Source organism: Triturus cristatus, chromosome 3_2, assembly GCF_964204655.1.
Source record: "Triturus cristatus chromosome 3_2, aTriCri1.1, whole genome shotgun sequence".
Lineage (NCBI taxonomy): Eukaryota > Metazoa > Chordata > Amphibia > Caudata > Salamandridae > Triturus > Triturus cristatus.
In genome coordinates, this window is record NC_140584.1 from 933,066,900 (window position 1) to 933,083,483 (window position 16,584).

At 47.2% G+C, this 16,584-nt stretch overlaps 1 protein-coding gene across 2 annotated transcripts in view; it reads left to right on the plus strand.

Moving 5' to 3' along the window:
• The first annotated feature begins 9,399 nt into the window (after positions 1 to 9,399).
• The window catches only part of INTS2 (integrator complex subunit 2), a 305,765-nt gene continuing 298,580 nt past the window's right edge, over positions 9,400 to 16,584 (plus strand). For both annotated transcript variants that reach the window (XM_085649420.1, XM_085649422.1), the window contains exon 1: positions 9,400 to 9,678. The gene's annotated coding sequence lies outside the window, so the exon portion shown is untranslated. The remainder of the gene's footprint in view (positions 9,679 to 16,584) is intronic.

Here is a 16,584-nt window from a genome sequence, read left to right on the forward strand (position 1 = left end):
TAAAGGGATGAGTAGAGAGCAGCAAGGACGACTGTATGATGTGGGGGATAAGGCCGGAAAGTTGATTGCTTGGTTGGATAAGAAGGAGAGAGCGAGCATGGTGGTGCCCGTTGTGGAGAGAATGGATGGAGTGCGTGTGACTGACCCGGTGGAGATCGTTGACTGCTTCGCGGATTATTTCCGCGGGGTATACTCTCCTGTTTCTGTGCGTTCGGAGGAGGATTCTCATCTGTTGCTTAGAGATATTGCATTGCCAACCCTATCGGAGGCTGATGCAGTATTGATGGAAGCGAAGTTGTCGTCAGATGAGATCGCTCTGGCCACTCGCTCGATCGCATCGGGTAAGGCTGTGGGTCCTAATGGTCTCCCCATCGAACTATATAAGTTGCGTCCCGATAAGATAGCGCCGTATCTTCGGGACATGTTTTTCGTGGCACGTGCGGCGGGCTTCCTCCCCCCTGACCAACGCCTCGCCAACATAGTTGTGATACACAAAGAGGGGAAGCCGCAAGATCGCTGCGCCTCCTATCGGCCCATTTCGCTGTTGAACGCAGAACCCAAAATTCTGGCTAAGGTATTGGCTAATCGACTGGTTCGGGTCGTGGGCGACTTGATTCATCAGGATCAGTCCGGTTTCATACCCCATCGGAATACCGCTCTGAATTTGAGGCGGTTGCACGGCGTGCTTGCTAGAGCGGAGTTTATACGTGAGCCGGCCATCTTGGCATCTTTAGATGCCACTATGGCGTTTGACACTTTGGAGTGGCCGTATATTTGGGCCGTGTTGGCGAAATTTGGATTCGGCCCTGAGTTTATTGGTTGGGTAAAATTATTATATGCTGACCCACTGGCTCAGGTGGTGGTGAATGGTAGGGTGTCGGCTCCCTTCGCACTGGGGAGAGGTACGCGGCAGGGATGTCCGTTGTCACCCCTTCTCTTTGCACTTTCTTTGGAGCCTCTCGCCGCCTGGTTGCGTTGGGAGCCGTCGCTGCGAGGCATTAGATGGACGCCGGAGTTTGAAGACCGTGTCTCCCTTTACGCGGATGACATCCTTCTGTATCTCACCTCTCCCCGACAGTCGCTAATTGTATTGGTGGACGTACTGAATTCCTTTGGTCGCAATTCTGGCCTGGTCATTAACTGGGCCAAGTCATGTGTTTACGTCCTCTCGGGCGGGGCCCCCCTCCTACCACGGGATTGCCCCATCCAGATTGCTACACTGGGGTTCAAGTATTTGGGAATCTTTATCTCTCTGGATCCCGCGGTCCGCTATGAGCGAAACCTTCTCCCTCCCCTCCAGCGATTAAAGGCCGACGTCGCGAGGTGGCGACAACTTCCGCTCTCGCCGCTCGGACGGGCGGCATTGTTTAAAATGATGTCGCTACCTCGCTTCTTGTATGCTTTGCAAAATACTCTAGATGTCGTGCCGGCCCGTTATTTCCGGGAGGTGGAGGGTCTTCAGCGCCAACTGTTTTGGGACGGGCGGCCGCGGATTGCTCTCGCCAAGTTGACGCTCCCTTGGTACGATGGGGGGGTCGCCCTCCCCGATATTAAACGATACTATTGGGCGTCTCAGTTGGCGGCGGTGAACCACGGGATTTATGGTCCTGCCTTGAATCCGGCCTTCGAGATGGATACATTTCTGCTCCCGGGTGGGGATTATAATAGGGCGCTGTACTCGGTGACCCCGGACACGCGGTTGACAGGACCCACGCAGGTTGCGGTACGTGTGTGGCACGCGGCGAATGCTGCAATGGGGTGGAGGGATCGCTCGACTCGGGCGACGCCGTTGTATGCCTCCGGGCGGCTGGGCTGTTTGTGGAGATCGAAAGGCTTTGAGAAATGGGATATGATTGGTATATGTAAGGTGGGTGATCTTTGGGCGAAGGGGTCTTTCAAAACGTTTGAAATGCTTAAAACTGAATATAAATTAAACGATAGAGAGTACTTCCGGTATGCGCAAGTTTACCATGCGCTGTGTTCGGTTTTTCCGGACGTTGCTGCTATCCCCGAGTATTCCCCACTGGAGGATAGAGTGTTGGATGGCTACGTGCCCGACAGCACTATTTCTCTGATTTATAAGAAACTCATTAATGATCGCGCGGACTTGCTGCTCCGTCTGCGGGAGGCATGGACGGGCGATGGCTTGGAACTGGACGATGAGGACTGGGTTTCGGCGGTGGCCTCCCCGAAAGAGATGGCGATCCCGGCCCGCTTACGATTCGTACAGCTGAAGATCCTTCATAGAGTGTATGTCACGGGGCCCGGTCTGCTGCGTATGGGTTACTCGATGGATGGACTGTGTAAGCGTGGATGTGGCCTGTAAGGTACCTTTCTTCATATCTTATGGGAGTGTTCGGAGGTTGTGAGATTCTGGAATGGTATCCACACCGTAATGGAGGAGGTCACGCACGTCGCTCTGTTGCCAGAGGCTAGGAGGTGTTTGTTGAATGTCTGGGAACCGAATGATTATAATGCGGTACAGACGCAGTGGGTGACTCTGGGGTACATGGTGGCTAAGCGTAACATTGCACAGCTATGGGGCTCCCGAGGCCGCCCACGATCGAGGTATGGAAGGAGAATATGGACTGGTGTATGTTTAGGGAAAAGACGGTGTATGTGGCGAGAGGCAAGCCAGGGAAATGGACTAAGGTATGGGGTCCATGGAATTTATATCGTGGACGTATCTGCACCCCGCCTCTGCCATTAGAGGTCGATATTGCTTTGTCCCCCTAGCCACGCATTCTGCGGGATGGTGTGAGGTGTGTTCCATGCTTTGTCTTCCCGTTGCCCCCCATTACCGCTTCCAGACTAGAACTGCTTTGGACACTGTACGTTGCTCCCCGTCCTGGGAAGGGCACGCTGCTATTTCGGACTCTCATTGCCTTGAGTGTGTTTTATATTTAATAGAAAATGAAACTGTTTTTTCCGATTGCTCCTGGCCTATGGCCACAGCCTGTTACATGTGCTCACGAACTGCCGGGAGCTTTGCCTCTGGTTCATTGGAATGTGTGGCGTTGCACTGCGGGCCCTCGGGCTCTATAGCGGCCGGCCCTGGTGGTTGTAGGCCCTTGTCTGTATTTTATCGTGTACCTACGGTTTCTAATAAAAAAATATATAAAAAAAAAATAATAATTCTAATTCTTTATTCCCATTATCTCCCAGCCATGGCATCTGGCAATAGCGCTGCTAGCTAGCGCCGGGGAAAGGACACAAGCATATTGGGCCACCTGTTTAGCCTAAGGGCGGACATTCCTTAGACTATAAAAATTCTAAAAAAGAAGGAGGCCGGGACTCTCTGCTTATCTTGGTGGTTGTTTGATTTGTTAATATACTATTTTTACTAACGTGTTGGTTCCGCAATGCCCCCTAAAGATATTAGAGGCAGAGGGGCCAATGTCCATCTTTCAGGAACTATGGACCAATTTATCACCAAGGTAAACTGTGTCATTGACCAAGAGATTATATTGTTGGAACGGAGAGTTTCGCAGGACCTTGCGGTGGCAAGAAGGTCCTCTATGGGTCATATTGCGCTTGTGCAGTCTCCTGTTCATCAAGTCCTTAATGGTGATGATACTCTTTGTTCACATCTTGATTCTCCAACTATAGATCTAACACCCAGTGGTACAACTGCTGTATCTATGGGGGACCAGTCCACGGTTTCAGATTCCTTGTTGACATCGCCCTGTCTGCTACCATTTGCTTCCAGCATAGTGCCAGAGCCTAGCACCAGGCAACTATGTGAGAGGAATCCTGGTGCCATTTCAAAAAACAAGCAAGGGCCCCGTACTAATAATGGTGGGAAGCATAAGACTGGTAGAAAGAAGCTGATAGCTGAAAGTCACACTAAAAACCCTGGTATGTCTTTGCAAAAGCAACCCCCTTTGGCGGTGACAGCAAATAAAGTTGTATCCTTAGACCACTCATTATCCACCAGAAGGGCAAACCAAGTTGCAAATGGAGGGATCAGCATAGATGGTAAAACGGAGGGAGGGGCCCCTGAGATGTCCAACTTCTACGATGCAATTAGGCTTCTCCTCCGCCCCCTTGAGGACAGAATTTCTAAGATTGAGCAGCATTTACTTAGGATAGAGCAAGGTTTTGGGGGAATTGTAGATTCGTTAAAGCATGTCCCTCACCACAGGGCCCCCAAATTACTGGTTACTGCTGAAGCAGAAAATGTTCCGGCTTCTTCAATTAAACCCCCTGTACTGCTTATAGACCACCAGGCCTCCTATGATGTCATCATGGGCACAGTTGTGCCTTCTGCTACTAAATCCCCCCGGCATGATATATCCCAGCCTAAGGAGGATGGGAGGACTACCTCCCCTCAGACTATCAGGGAGGATAATGTCCCTAATTTACCGCCGGAGGCTTCTCCCTTTGTGGTAATCCTTACAGGGGTCCCCAAATTGGGTACCAACGAAGTAGAATCCCCCATTACCTTAAAGAATAAGGTTGTGCATTGGCTCAATAAAAATAGACCATTGCCAACACACATAGTGTGCAAGATTCTAATGGTCAGGAGGGTCTCATGGGTAGGCCATTTGGCCAAAAATATTAGTGGGGATTGTGTCTTAATTAATTTCAATGACCCCAAAATAGTGGAGTTCATTTGTAATTGGAGACACCCTAGCACAGGAACATCTATACGTTCTCTCCCTTTGACCTATTTCTATCCTCCTGGTCATTTCACCTCACCAATGGATGGGTGGACATTGGTTCAGCGAAATGGGAGGGGTTTCCCACAAAGGGCTGGCCCAGATCTATACCACCTCTAGATCCTACTGTCACTCAAAATCGCTTCAGTACCCTGGAGGCTGTTGATTGACTCCAGTGCAGTGGTGGAGTAACCCCCAGTCCTTCGCTTTCCCTGAGTTGCTACACTTCCGGACCCACAACACCATCAAATTCTTTGGGTTTAGAATCACCCACCCCCGTTATTCCAACACAGAGGGTTATTATTAATAATATTGATTCACATCTGGTCCATCCCCTAAGCATTGCAGGTCCACGGGATGATTCCTCTAGCCACCTCAAGCTTGCGTCGTGGAACGTGGCAGGTATGCGCAGCAAGCTTTCTCTTCCGGACTGGAATGCTTTTATTGATGGTTATGACTTGTGTTTGTTCCAGGAAACCTGGAGCCTTGAGCCATTGTATAAGTCGGGTTTTTCATGTTATTTTGTCCCAGCCACCACGGTGGGCCGAGGCCGCCCATCTGGCAGACTTATGGTTTGGGTCAGGGCAGAACTTAATCTTAAGATACCTCAGTATATCTGTTCCACATTGGATTTAATGCGGTTATCCATTAAGTGCTCCAAGAGCAAGTACACTTGGGAAATCTTTAATGTATATGTACGGGGAACCCAAGGGGGTGCAAAATCTCCTACTATCTCTGCCCTCTCCGACCTGCTCCACTGTTGCCACTCAGACTCCTTTCTTTTGGTTGGCGGTGATTTTAATTGTTCATTTGAGCCACTTGCAACTGATGACCTCCTGGGAATTTATGATGAGGACGCCAGATGGGGCGTTCCGTCTCTGTCACTCAAGCCAGTGAAGAGATGGTCACCAGTTGTTATTCAAATAAATGCTCTATCCTTAGAATTTGGGCTAAGAGCGGCCAATGGACGCACAATTTCCGATGTATTGGGAGCTAATACCTTCAATAGGGTTCCCTCCCAAAGTAGAATCGACTACATAATGATCGATAGGAGGGCATGGAAATTCGTCATAGATATGGCTATTATACCAACAATAAATAGTGATCATAATGTTGTGTCCCTTAAAATGCGGGAAACATGGCTCAGTAAAGAGTTCATACCCACTCCCGAAATGCGCATGTTCTCCAAGACAGTTTTACCATCTAACTGCAAAAGGTTTCTTAAATGGCCTAAATTTATCCTGAGTGACTCAAAACTTATCACCCTTGAGGAAATTCTCGCTGACCAGACTCTCAAGCTCTCTGCAGTCTGCAGGGATAGGGCAGGCCCTGCTGCAGCAGTGAAAGTTTACGTGGAAACTATCGATTCGATAGGTTCATTATTCCTTGACCATAATAAAAAAAGCCTAATGAGTGTCAAGCCAGCGCAGAAGTGGTTTAACAGGAATTGTAGATTAAAAAAAGACAGCCTGGTCCTCGCCATTAAAACAAATAATCCGGGTGATGTTCGGCTGGCAAGACTGCATTGTAGGCAGTCCATTGCAGCTGCAGCCTAAAAACCGCGTGCCATTCAAAAAATGCTGAGCTCTTCTGGTCCTTAGTGAGAAGATTCAACAGATGCGAACTGGACCAAATTCCCAACCACATAACAGATAGGGAGTGGTTCGAGCACTTCAGGAAACTATATGTAGGGGACGAGCAAATAGGTGATCCTTGCCCAAAAGTTGGGAACATAGTCATTGACTCCGCACAGCCCCCATTTACTAAGATAGAGAAAAGGGAGGTCGAAGTAGCAATTAATAAGATCGTATCTGCAAAAGCCCCGGGACCTGATGGTATCCCAGGTGATTTATTTAAAGCTAATGTGGAGGGATGGGCCTCTTACTTTGAGCTCTTTATTAATGCCTTGTTGGAGGGCTCACCGGTACCAAACTCATGGAAAGGAGCCGAAGTAATCCCTATCTATAAGAGGGGCCCAAGGGGAGACCCAGCTAATTACCGCCCAATTAGTCTTATCGACACTGGACAAAAGTTGGTCGGTAGGGTCCTCCTCGAGAGGATCCACACATGGGCAGACGACAACGACATAATTTCACAGTTTCAGGCGGGTTTTAGGAGCTCCACAAGCACGATTGACCAGGCATTTAGGCTGGTGCTACTGTATTGGAAGGTGGTCACCATTGGCAAGGGTGGACTGTACCTGGCGTTTATTGATTTGAAAACCGCCTTTGACCTGGTCCCCCGTGATCGCCTGTTGTTGATTCTGGAGGAGATGGGGATTCCTCCATATATTCTGAAACTTTTGATTCGGATGCATGAAGGAAACTATGCCTGTATTAGATGGGGGTCGCAAGAGCAAAAAACTCAAAAAATCCCGGTGAACAGAGGGGTCCGTCAGGGCTGTGTACTAGCCCCTACACTCTTCACACTTTTTGTGAATGGTGTGGTTTCTTTCCTGCTCGAAATTAATGCTGATGTTCCAGTCCTGGCGGGGGACAAAGTCCCTGCTTTACTTTTTGCGGATGACACACTTCTAATTTCGAAAACACCTGCGGGCTTACAGAAACTATTGGATCGTTTTTCCCTGTTCTGTAAGTCGAGGGGCCTTGTCATCAACACTGCCAAAACCAAACTCCTCTATTTTAACCCAAGCAAATCATCCAGATCCATCTTGACCCTTGATGGGAAGCCATTGGAGCGCGTCAAAGAGTTTGATTATTTAGGGATCAGAATCTCTGATAAGCTCAAATGCCAGGCTCATATCGACAAAATGGTGTTAAACCATAGGCGAGTAATGGGAGCCATAGGGAGGGAATTCCGCGCCTCCACTACGAAACCCATTGCTCCAGCTCTGGAAATCTACGCTGCTAAAGCCGTAGGCTGTGCCCTTTATGGTGCAGAATTATGGGGCTTTGGTTGCGTCGATGCTTTAGTTACTGGTGAAAACAAGTTCTTCAGGGAACTTATATCGCTCCCAATGGGTACCCCTACTAAGCCTTTACTGAGCGATTTGGGCCGTCGATCCATCAAAGACATAGTAACTCTGCGCCCCCTATTATATTGGGCACGGCTTTGGCGTACCCCTGAGCTCTCTAAATATGCTGATGGCCTAAGAGAGGTCATGAACCTTCATGGAGCTCATAAAATAGGTTGGCTTGCCAACATAAAGAAGCTTCTGGTGGAAATAGGCCTCACATCTGCTTGGGACTCTGGGGCACTATTGTCAAAGGAAGCAACTAAGAGAGCTTTTTGGGCCTGGGTCAGTCTCCAGGAGGAGAGGGATCCAAACCCTGGTCGATTGACTGACGAGTTTCGCCAACATAAGGATATTCCCCGCTTGGAATCTTACCTAGATTTCATTACAAAGCCTAGGGATAGATCTCTCTTTGTTCAGTTTAGGTTTGGGACCCTCCCCCTTCGTGATCGTACTAGCAGGTGGAACCCCCCGCATCAAACCTCCGCTGATTGCCCATACTGTCCAGGAACAGCGGAGAATGTATCCCATTTTTTGTTAGCATGCCCAGCCTATATAAAACCCAGACTGAAATGGCTCAAACCTGTGTGCCTGCAGCTGGGGACGAGGGACCACACTGTAGCACTTAGAATCCTTAAAACTGATGCTACTACCACAATAGCATGTGGAGTGGCTAAATTCCTCGCCTGGGCATGGCTGATTAGGCAGAAGGCCATCTGACAGATCCAAATTTTTATACACTATTTACAAAGCTGCTCATGTTTAATACATTTTTAATTATTTATTGTATTTAAAAACCTTTTTACGACTTGTTCTTATATGTATTTTATTGAATGATGTCACTATGTGTAAATGCGCTTTTATGATATTACTTGTCGAAATAAAGCTTTGTTGATGATGATATATTGGTTCAGGTGCTCTTTGATGTCTAAAAAACAAAACAAAATAAAATTACTTTTAAAGAAAAAAAGCCATCAGCAGCTTCTCTAGTCTGACATACCATGTCTCTTCTGCTCTTTACAGGCTGCTGGCGGACATCGTCTGTGCTCATTGCCCAAGTAAGACCAGCAGCCCTTCTTAAGGCCTCGCTGTGGTGTAGTCATTATTCTAGGTTCCACGTTCTTAGGAATCTGGAATGTGTATGGAGGGTTGGTTTATCAATGGTCTAGCACTGTCAGTTGGTATCCTGATGCTGTTGAATGTGCGTGGAGGGTTGGTTTATCAATGTTCCATCATTGTCAGTTGGTATGCTCATGCTGTCGCAGAATAGACCTACTCTACACTCAAGTGACTACGTTTGGTATTTTGGCTTACCCGAGTACTACACCCGCACATTCCACCTCCTGTCAACTGCCTGTATGTTGCTTAGTACTTGCAGTAATTATGTCCTAAATCTGACATGTCATCGCTGGCAACTCATATGCTGCAGTAAGTAAGGGTCCTAGACTGTTCCACGGGAAAGCCTGACACGCTCCTCTGAAGCTGCCACTACGACCTCGCGTCAGCTCATACACGTGTCGCTGCTGGTGCCCCCTTCTAACCGCTGACATTCCCGACAAGTGTGCGAGTCAGAGGGGACTGCTAGGCTCTCATTATGCTGCTCTCGTCTTCATACAACTGACGGAGCTCCCTCTAGTTACCAAGACTTCCTCTGGACAGTCTCTCCCCACATCTCCATCACATACATCTGTTTACGCAGATCCAACACATAGCGAATGGACTACCCGCCCACTTGCGGCTGGGCAACGTTTTCCGGGGCACTCAGGAGATCTCTTCCGGTGTAGTAGCCGAAATGGTAGGATTCTCTAATGATTGGTGGGCTGACTATTTTGGGGCGGATTATTATCTTCTAACCAATCGAAGGGTTTAGGGAAAGTGAAGTCAGCGAAGGTTCCCCTCGTACTGCTCCACAACCTATTCAATTCATATCGAAACCATTCTCTGCTTACACAGTCGGAAGCGAACTGGAGGCAGCGAGCATCTCTTAAATCCTCTATAAGGAGACTAAAGGTGAAGATCAAGTTTGGGAATTTGCTAATTCAGGTGAGTTGGCATGTAGGTTTTGGTATACATACACTGGTTCTATGTCTAAGCGCTATATATAAATATCGATACCATATCATCCATAGAATGGTCCCAAGTGAGACCGGTGGGTAGTTGGAGCTTTTGATGCCTGGACGTGTGTGTTTGGTGTGACTAATTGTGTACGCTTTGTACTTGAAGAAACGTTGTAGATTGTGAGTGATCTTGCTAGGCGGAGCGTGCATTTGGATGTGATATTCTATAATTGAAATAGAGCTTGGGACCCATTTATGGAATGTTGAATGCAGTTAGCTGTGGAGTTTTTTAGCTTTGATAAGAAGTTTTTGAAGCCACTTTGATGCGTGTGGCAATCTTGTCTATCCTTGAGTTGGTGTAAGCTGTCAGAATTATTTTGGTTCCAGCGCTGTAACTTAAAGCACTTGTTGTTATGGTCGTTTGGCGCTTCTCTTGATATTATGGTTATCAACGCTTGCTCGATAGGCAGATTATGGACGTAGTGCTTCTTTGTTAAGGTGTGCAGGGTACGGAGGTTGACTTATTTTAAAGCTTTGGATATTGCGCCATGGTTTGTCAGTGATGGGCAGGGAGATGTTTTGACTCTTGGGATGTGGTATGCCAGTTAATCCAAATGAGGAGAAAATGGTTGGGTGGGGAAAACCTCTGTTGGGGGCACGCACAACACATAACGTCGGTGAAGTAAGGCAGCACACTTTATAATGTCACTCCACTTGTGTCCAGACCCGTGGCACCAGAATAAATGTGTAGCCAGTTCAAATAATATTCATCTTCTCACTCTTTTTTGGGAAATTTGTGCATAATATTCTCTTTTAACCTAACTGGGGAACCACCAAGATGTTCACATGATGTTCCCCTATTCTAATGGCACAGTTTGGTCGGCCTCCACCTGGCACTTTATCTAACAAGGCCACCACAAAGACATGTTCTTTCACTTGCTCCTCCAAAGTTAAGTCTTTTTCGTCCCCAAAACTTTTCAAACACATGAAAAGTGTATTTTTCCCCCCTACACTTCCTTCACTCTCTTCCTATTGCAGGGCAACTCTTTAAATATGTATTATGCGTGCTTAGTCCTTATTTGTAGTGTTCGGTTTTTTTTCTTACCGTGTTCATTACTCTTTCACTAAGTTTACTAAGTTCTCTTTCTTTTTTATATAGCTAACGTCACTTTCATGCAAGTCTGGTTTCTTTAAAATCTTGACATCTTTCATTACTTTTTGCGAAAGCTATGACCTTATTCCGGCTGGGGGTATTTGTAACAAACTTGTCTTTCTTGTGCGTTCACACATGATGTGCACATCAGAGTTTGGTCTTCCACCAGTTAGTCAGTGTCTTTTAAATTGCATGTTGCTGCCAGCATTCTGAATTTTGCTGCGTAAGCCTCCGCTGATTCGCCCAACACCTGGTACCTATTAAAAAAATTGTGTCTTTTACTCTCATTATGATGACATAGTGTAACTCCGTTTTTATCTTAGCTTCTCGTAGACATACAATTCTTACATATCCTTCTCTATTAGTGCTATGTGATCAGTCTTCTCCCTGCACCATTAAACTGTTATGTATTAGGTCTTTGTTTCTCTATGCTGTATATTCCGTCCCAGCTACTGCCACAAAGTGCATTTCACTGCGGTAGACATGGCAATTGGCATTCATGCCTCCTGACATGATGTCGCAAGACGTTTGCAATGTGGTGTCAACAGTTCTCTTCCACAGTTCTCTTCCAATCATTCTACACATATATCTTTTTATTTTTTGACAAATAAAACATAGATGGATGCTTCCTTTTGTGCATAGCTGGGACACCTCGTGGTACAATGTAGTACATAGTAGCCTTCTTCCAGCCTTTTACAAAAAAAATGCTGTCTGCAGTGTTGATTACACACCCGCTCCAGGCATATGGTTGGCTGCTCTTCTCTTCATCTGCCTGGCTTGGGCTTTGGCTAACACACCCCGCCTTCAGCACAGATCCGTCCTTCGTGACAGTCACTCAGAGAGCGCCAAGCTTGACAGAAGGTGTGTGAGGATGCTCTCTCTTGCCAGCTGAACGTATTTGTGGTATGCAGTTCTTCTTTTATGCATAACCTATTGATTGCCACCAAAGGCTAAAACAAAAACCTAATAACGAAAGGAACAAATGCTTCTAAGCCACACTAATGTTCTCACTATGTGGCATGTAGGTGTTGTGCAGTACTTTTGGGATCACCAGCCTGCAAATCTCTTCCTTATCACCAATGTGTGCTTAGGAATTGGAGCAGGTGAGGTAAGGTAGCGCACTTAATTATGCGTCTATGTAGTGACCTACAGACCCGAATTCCCTTAACCCCACTCCCAGTTTTCCCCGCTACCCCTCATGTTCTAAATGCCTCACACACTACTACAGGAACTAGACAAGCTCTGCAGTGAACTGTCGATATTTCACATGAGATATATACGTTTATGAGATACATTCCTTTATTTATCTTGAGATGGATAATTCTTTTTTTTATTTTTCTGAAGCATGAGCTCTCGAAAGTGGAACCAGTGTAGCATAGGCAGAAACACTGGTCTTCAAAGGCCTAAATTACTTTTGAATTAAAAATGTTTTGAGGAGCGTCACATCAGAGACTGGATTTTCAAGACCAGGATCTTTAATGTTGCCAAATGATTGTGCCAGATGAGAAGAGGTCTTGGATGAAAGAAATGTGACCACCCAGTATGGTAAATGGTTGTCCATGATTATGATAGTTTCTCAACTATGCATTTGATGGCACTATACTCAAGAGGCATGGCTTTTGGAGTGGAGCGTGCAATGGCAGAGGACATCCAGTGTGATCCTGGTGATTCCTTGGCCGTCTTTTTCATTACTAGTGATCACATTAAAACTGGATGGAGCAATCCCTTTTAGAATTCTGAAGTTTTGGGCAAAAAGCCAGGTTTCATTAATTTCGAGGATTTTGAGGTTATTGGAAAATACTCTCACAGCAATTTTATTTTTATATTTATTTTGAAGGTTTTATATAGCGTGAACAAGACCCTTGCGGGTATCAGAACGCTTTACAAAGTAAATGTAGGATATACATAGGCAAATTGTAACTAACATAGAGTTCCATAAAAATCCAGGGTCGTATAGGTATAAAGGCAAATCATAACAGGCATAGAATTCCATACAAATCCAGGGTCGTATAGACACATATAAGCCTGGCTCAAGTGAATTTAGCCATGAGAAGAGATTTGACTTCTTTTTTAAATGCTGCAATAGAAGGATTTAGTCTGGTTTCAGCGGGCAATGCATTTCAGATCCTGGTTGCCATCCCCGAGAAGGTACGGTTGTATGTTTTCTTCTTGTTGAATCTTTGTGGTTTCAGTAGAAGGTTACTGGCACTTCTAGAGGATCCGTTACCACATGAGAGCACCAATGTTTGAGCTAGATAGCTGGGAGTGTTATGATGAATGGCTCTATGCGTCAGGCATGCAATTTTTAGATGAATTCTGGCTTCAAAGGGGAGCCGGTTAAGGGATCTGTGGTCTGGGGAGATGTGAGAGTTTTTTTTGGAGCCAGTAATGAGTCCAGCTGCTGCGTTGATTGAGGCTCTTAGAGGGGCTGTTGAGGATCTGGGAAGGCTGCAAAGAGAGACACTCCCATATTCCACTCTTGGAATAACTAGTGCTTGAACTGCCAGTTTGAAGTCCTTTTCGGGCAGGAAGGGTTTTAGTTTTCTCAAGGTGTTGATCTGAAAGTTTGCTCCTTTTGTTGCTGCGCTGATGTGTTTTTACATATCTTGATTTCTGTCCAAAGTTACTTCCAGCGGTTTTGCTGATTCGATTATAAGAGGTTGGCAGTTGAGTGCTGTTAGGTGTTTCAGCCAGTCTTGAATTATGGTTACTTTGGAGGGAGGAGCGATTAGGAGGAATTCCATCTTGAGGGTGTTTAGTTTTAGGTGATTTTCGGCCAACCAGGTCTGAGTTTTTTCTGGCGTTGAATTAAAAGAGCTGATGTCTTCTAGGGAATGTATCTTTAAGTATAGTTGTGTATCATCTGCATACATATGATAGTGTACGTTAGAGGAGTTGAGGATTTCGGTGAGTGGTTCCATTAATAGATTGAAAAGTGTCGGAGAGAGGGATGATCCTTGTGGGACTCCTAAAGTGACAGGGACGGGTTTGGACAGGGAGTTATCAAACTGGAATCTTTGCAAACGGTTTTGGAGGAACGAGGTGAACCAGTCTAGAACGGACCCGGATAGTCCCATTCTGTGTTTCAGAAGGTCTAGCAGATTGTCGTGCTTGACGGTATCAAAAGCTGAGGAAAGGTCAAGCAGGATTAGCAAACAGGCTTCATTTTGGTCAAGGATTTGTAGGGCGTCATCTATTATGTGGGTCATGGCTGATTCAGTGCTGTGTCCTGCCCGGAAGCCGGATTGGTATTGGTTGAGAAGGTTGAAATAGTCTATGTGTTTGCCAAGCTGCGTGAGTACGCATTTTTCTAAGAGTTTGGCCAGGGTGGGAATGTTGGACATTGGGCAGTAATTGTTTAGATCCGTGGGGTCAATTGTTGGCTTCTTTATGATAGGGGATACATGACCAGATTTAAGGATTTCAGGAATGATTCCTTGAAGGAGAGAGGTATTTATTATCTTGGTCCAAAGAGGCAGTAGCAATGGGGTGAAGTCTTTTATGCAGTTTGCTGGAAGAGGGTCTGTGAAGTGATTGGCGGGATTCAATGTGATGAGCATGTTGAATATAGCCTCTTTGCTATAAGTATTGAAGGAGGACCAGGATGCATCGTTTTTGAGGTCGAACTTTGGTGAACTCCGGGGTGAGATTCCTGGGAGGGATTCTGAAGAGTCACTGTGTGTGACACTATGTGTTATTAGATTAAACTTTTTTTTATAGCAAACTTTATTGCATTTAGATTTAACACAAACTTACATCGGTAGCAGAACCACACATTAGTTTGATACAGGTATACACAAGTTTTCAGAGTGATGCTCATCAAAGGGAATAGATATACCGTTGTATGAGGACGAACGTTATCTCCCACGCACTCGAACACTCACGGGGGAAGGAGATTGAACCATTTACCCCTTATTCGGCCAAACATCTCAGGACAGCCTCTGGCCGCAAAAAGGGGCTCCTCCTGGGCTCCACACCAATCCACTCCCCGCCTCCAGCGCCTAACAGTGGGTGGCTTGGCCTGGGATCACAAGGCGGCATTGTCCCGTTTCGCCACCGCCGTTCCCAGCAGGCATTTATCTGCTGTGGATCCATCCAGGCCCTCCAACACCCTGAGCAGCAGGCGCAGCGGATCATGGGGAACCACCCAACCCAGGGCGCCCGTGAGCTCCCCTTCAACTTCCCTCCAGAACGATTCAATAACGGGGCACTGCCAGACCACATGAAAGAAGTCCGCGCTGTGGACAAGTGGAGGAGGACCGCAGATTAGCTTTATACAACCGCACCGGCGTGAGGTAGACAATATGTAGGAAATAAAGTTGGGTAAAACGAAGTTTGGAGGAGGTTGTCAAGGTCTTGGGTGCCATAAGGGCATCCCTCCAGTCCGCCTCCTCCAGGGGACCCAGCCACCCCTCCCACCGGGTGCGTAGTCAAGCGAGAGACGCAGGACTATTATTAACTAGGGATTTTTAAATTCTCGATGCCCCTCCTCTACCAAGGTCACCCATCAACACCTGGGCCTCCAAGGGACTGAACTCTGGAAGGGTAATAGGACTGGGAAAGTGCACCTGTAGAGCGTGGCGAAGTTGGAGGTATTTGTAAAACTGTGAGGGAAGGAGAGAGTGACTCTGTTGCAGGTCCGCAAAAGATCTAATGTGGTCCCCCACCCAGACTTTCCTCCAGAAGCGAAATCCCCACGAGGTCCCAACGCTGGAAGTCTCGAAGGGAGGAAACCTCGTTCAACCATGCTCCACTCCACATGGGCGTCTGCCTGGTGAGCCTCCGGTCCCACCGAACGTAACGCAATGCCGTGCGCCAGGCCAGGAGCACTGACTTAGTGATGGGAGGAAGATCCCGCGGTATTGGGCGGCCATACAGATAGTCCTGGATCCGTGGAAAGTCCAGGGCTCCATGTTCAACTTGGTACGCTGGATCCGACCATCCACCGGTGAACCAATCGTTGATCACAATAAGGCGACTGGCAAGGTAGTAAAGGTGCAGGTTAGTAACCCCCATGCCCCCGTCGTAGGGAGGGATACGGCAATGTGCTAGGGACAATCGTGACCTCCCGTTACCCCACAGAAAACGAACGAGAACACCATCCATCGGGTGGAACCAGCTGCTCGGGAGGTAGGTGGTTGTGTTCTGTAGAATATACAGAAAACGGGGAAGGATCATCATTTTAAAAAGGGCACTACGGCCTAAGGGGTTAAGAGGGAGGGATTGCCATTTCTTAAGATCCGCCTTCTCCCTGGAGACCATGAGCGCAATGTTCAGTGCCCATTCAAGCTCCGGAAGAAGGGCGATCCACACACCCAGATATTTGAAGGACTGTTTACGTAAGGGAATATTCGTTTGCCAGTCAAAGCATCACAGGGATGGGTGCAGAGGGACTAAGGTAGACTTCGCTGGGTTGAGTCGAAGGCCAGAGACCCGCTCGAACGCCGAAAGGACGCCCAGACAGCGCGGACCAGAATGTTCAGGGTCTGCTAGATACAGAAGGACATCATCAGCGTATAAGGCTATCTTATCTGCGTGGCTCCGGTCCTAGGTCCAGCCGCTGATGAGAGAGTCCTGACGAATGATCGCCGCCAGAGGTTCCATCGCCAAAGCGAATAGTAGTGGAGAAAGTGGACAACTCTGACGGGTGCCCCTTTGGATGGAAAAGGACTCAGAGTACGCCGTTAATAAGGACCCGCGACCTGGGTTGGGAATAAAGAACCCGGACGAGGCGTCGGA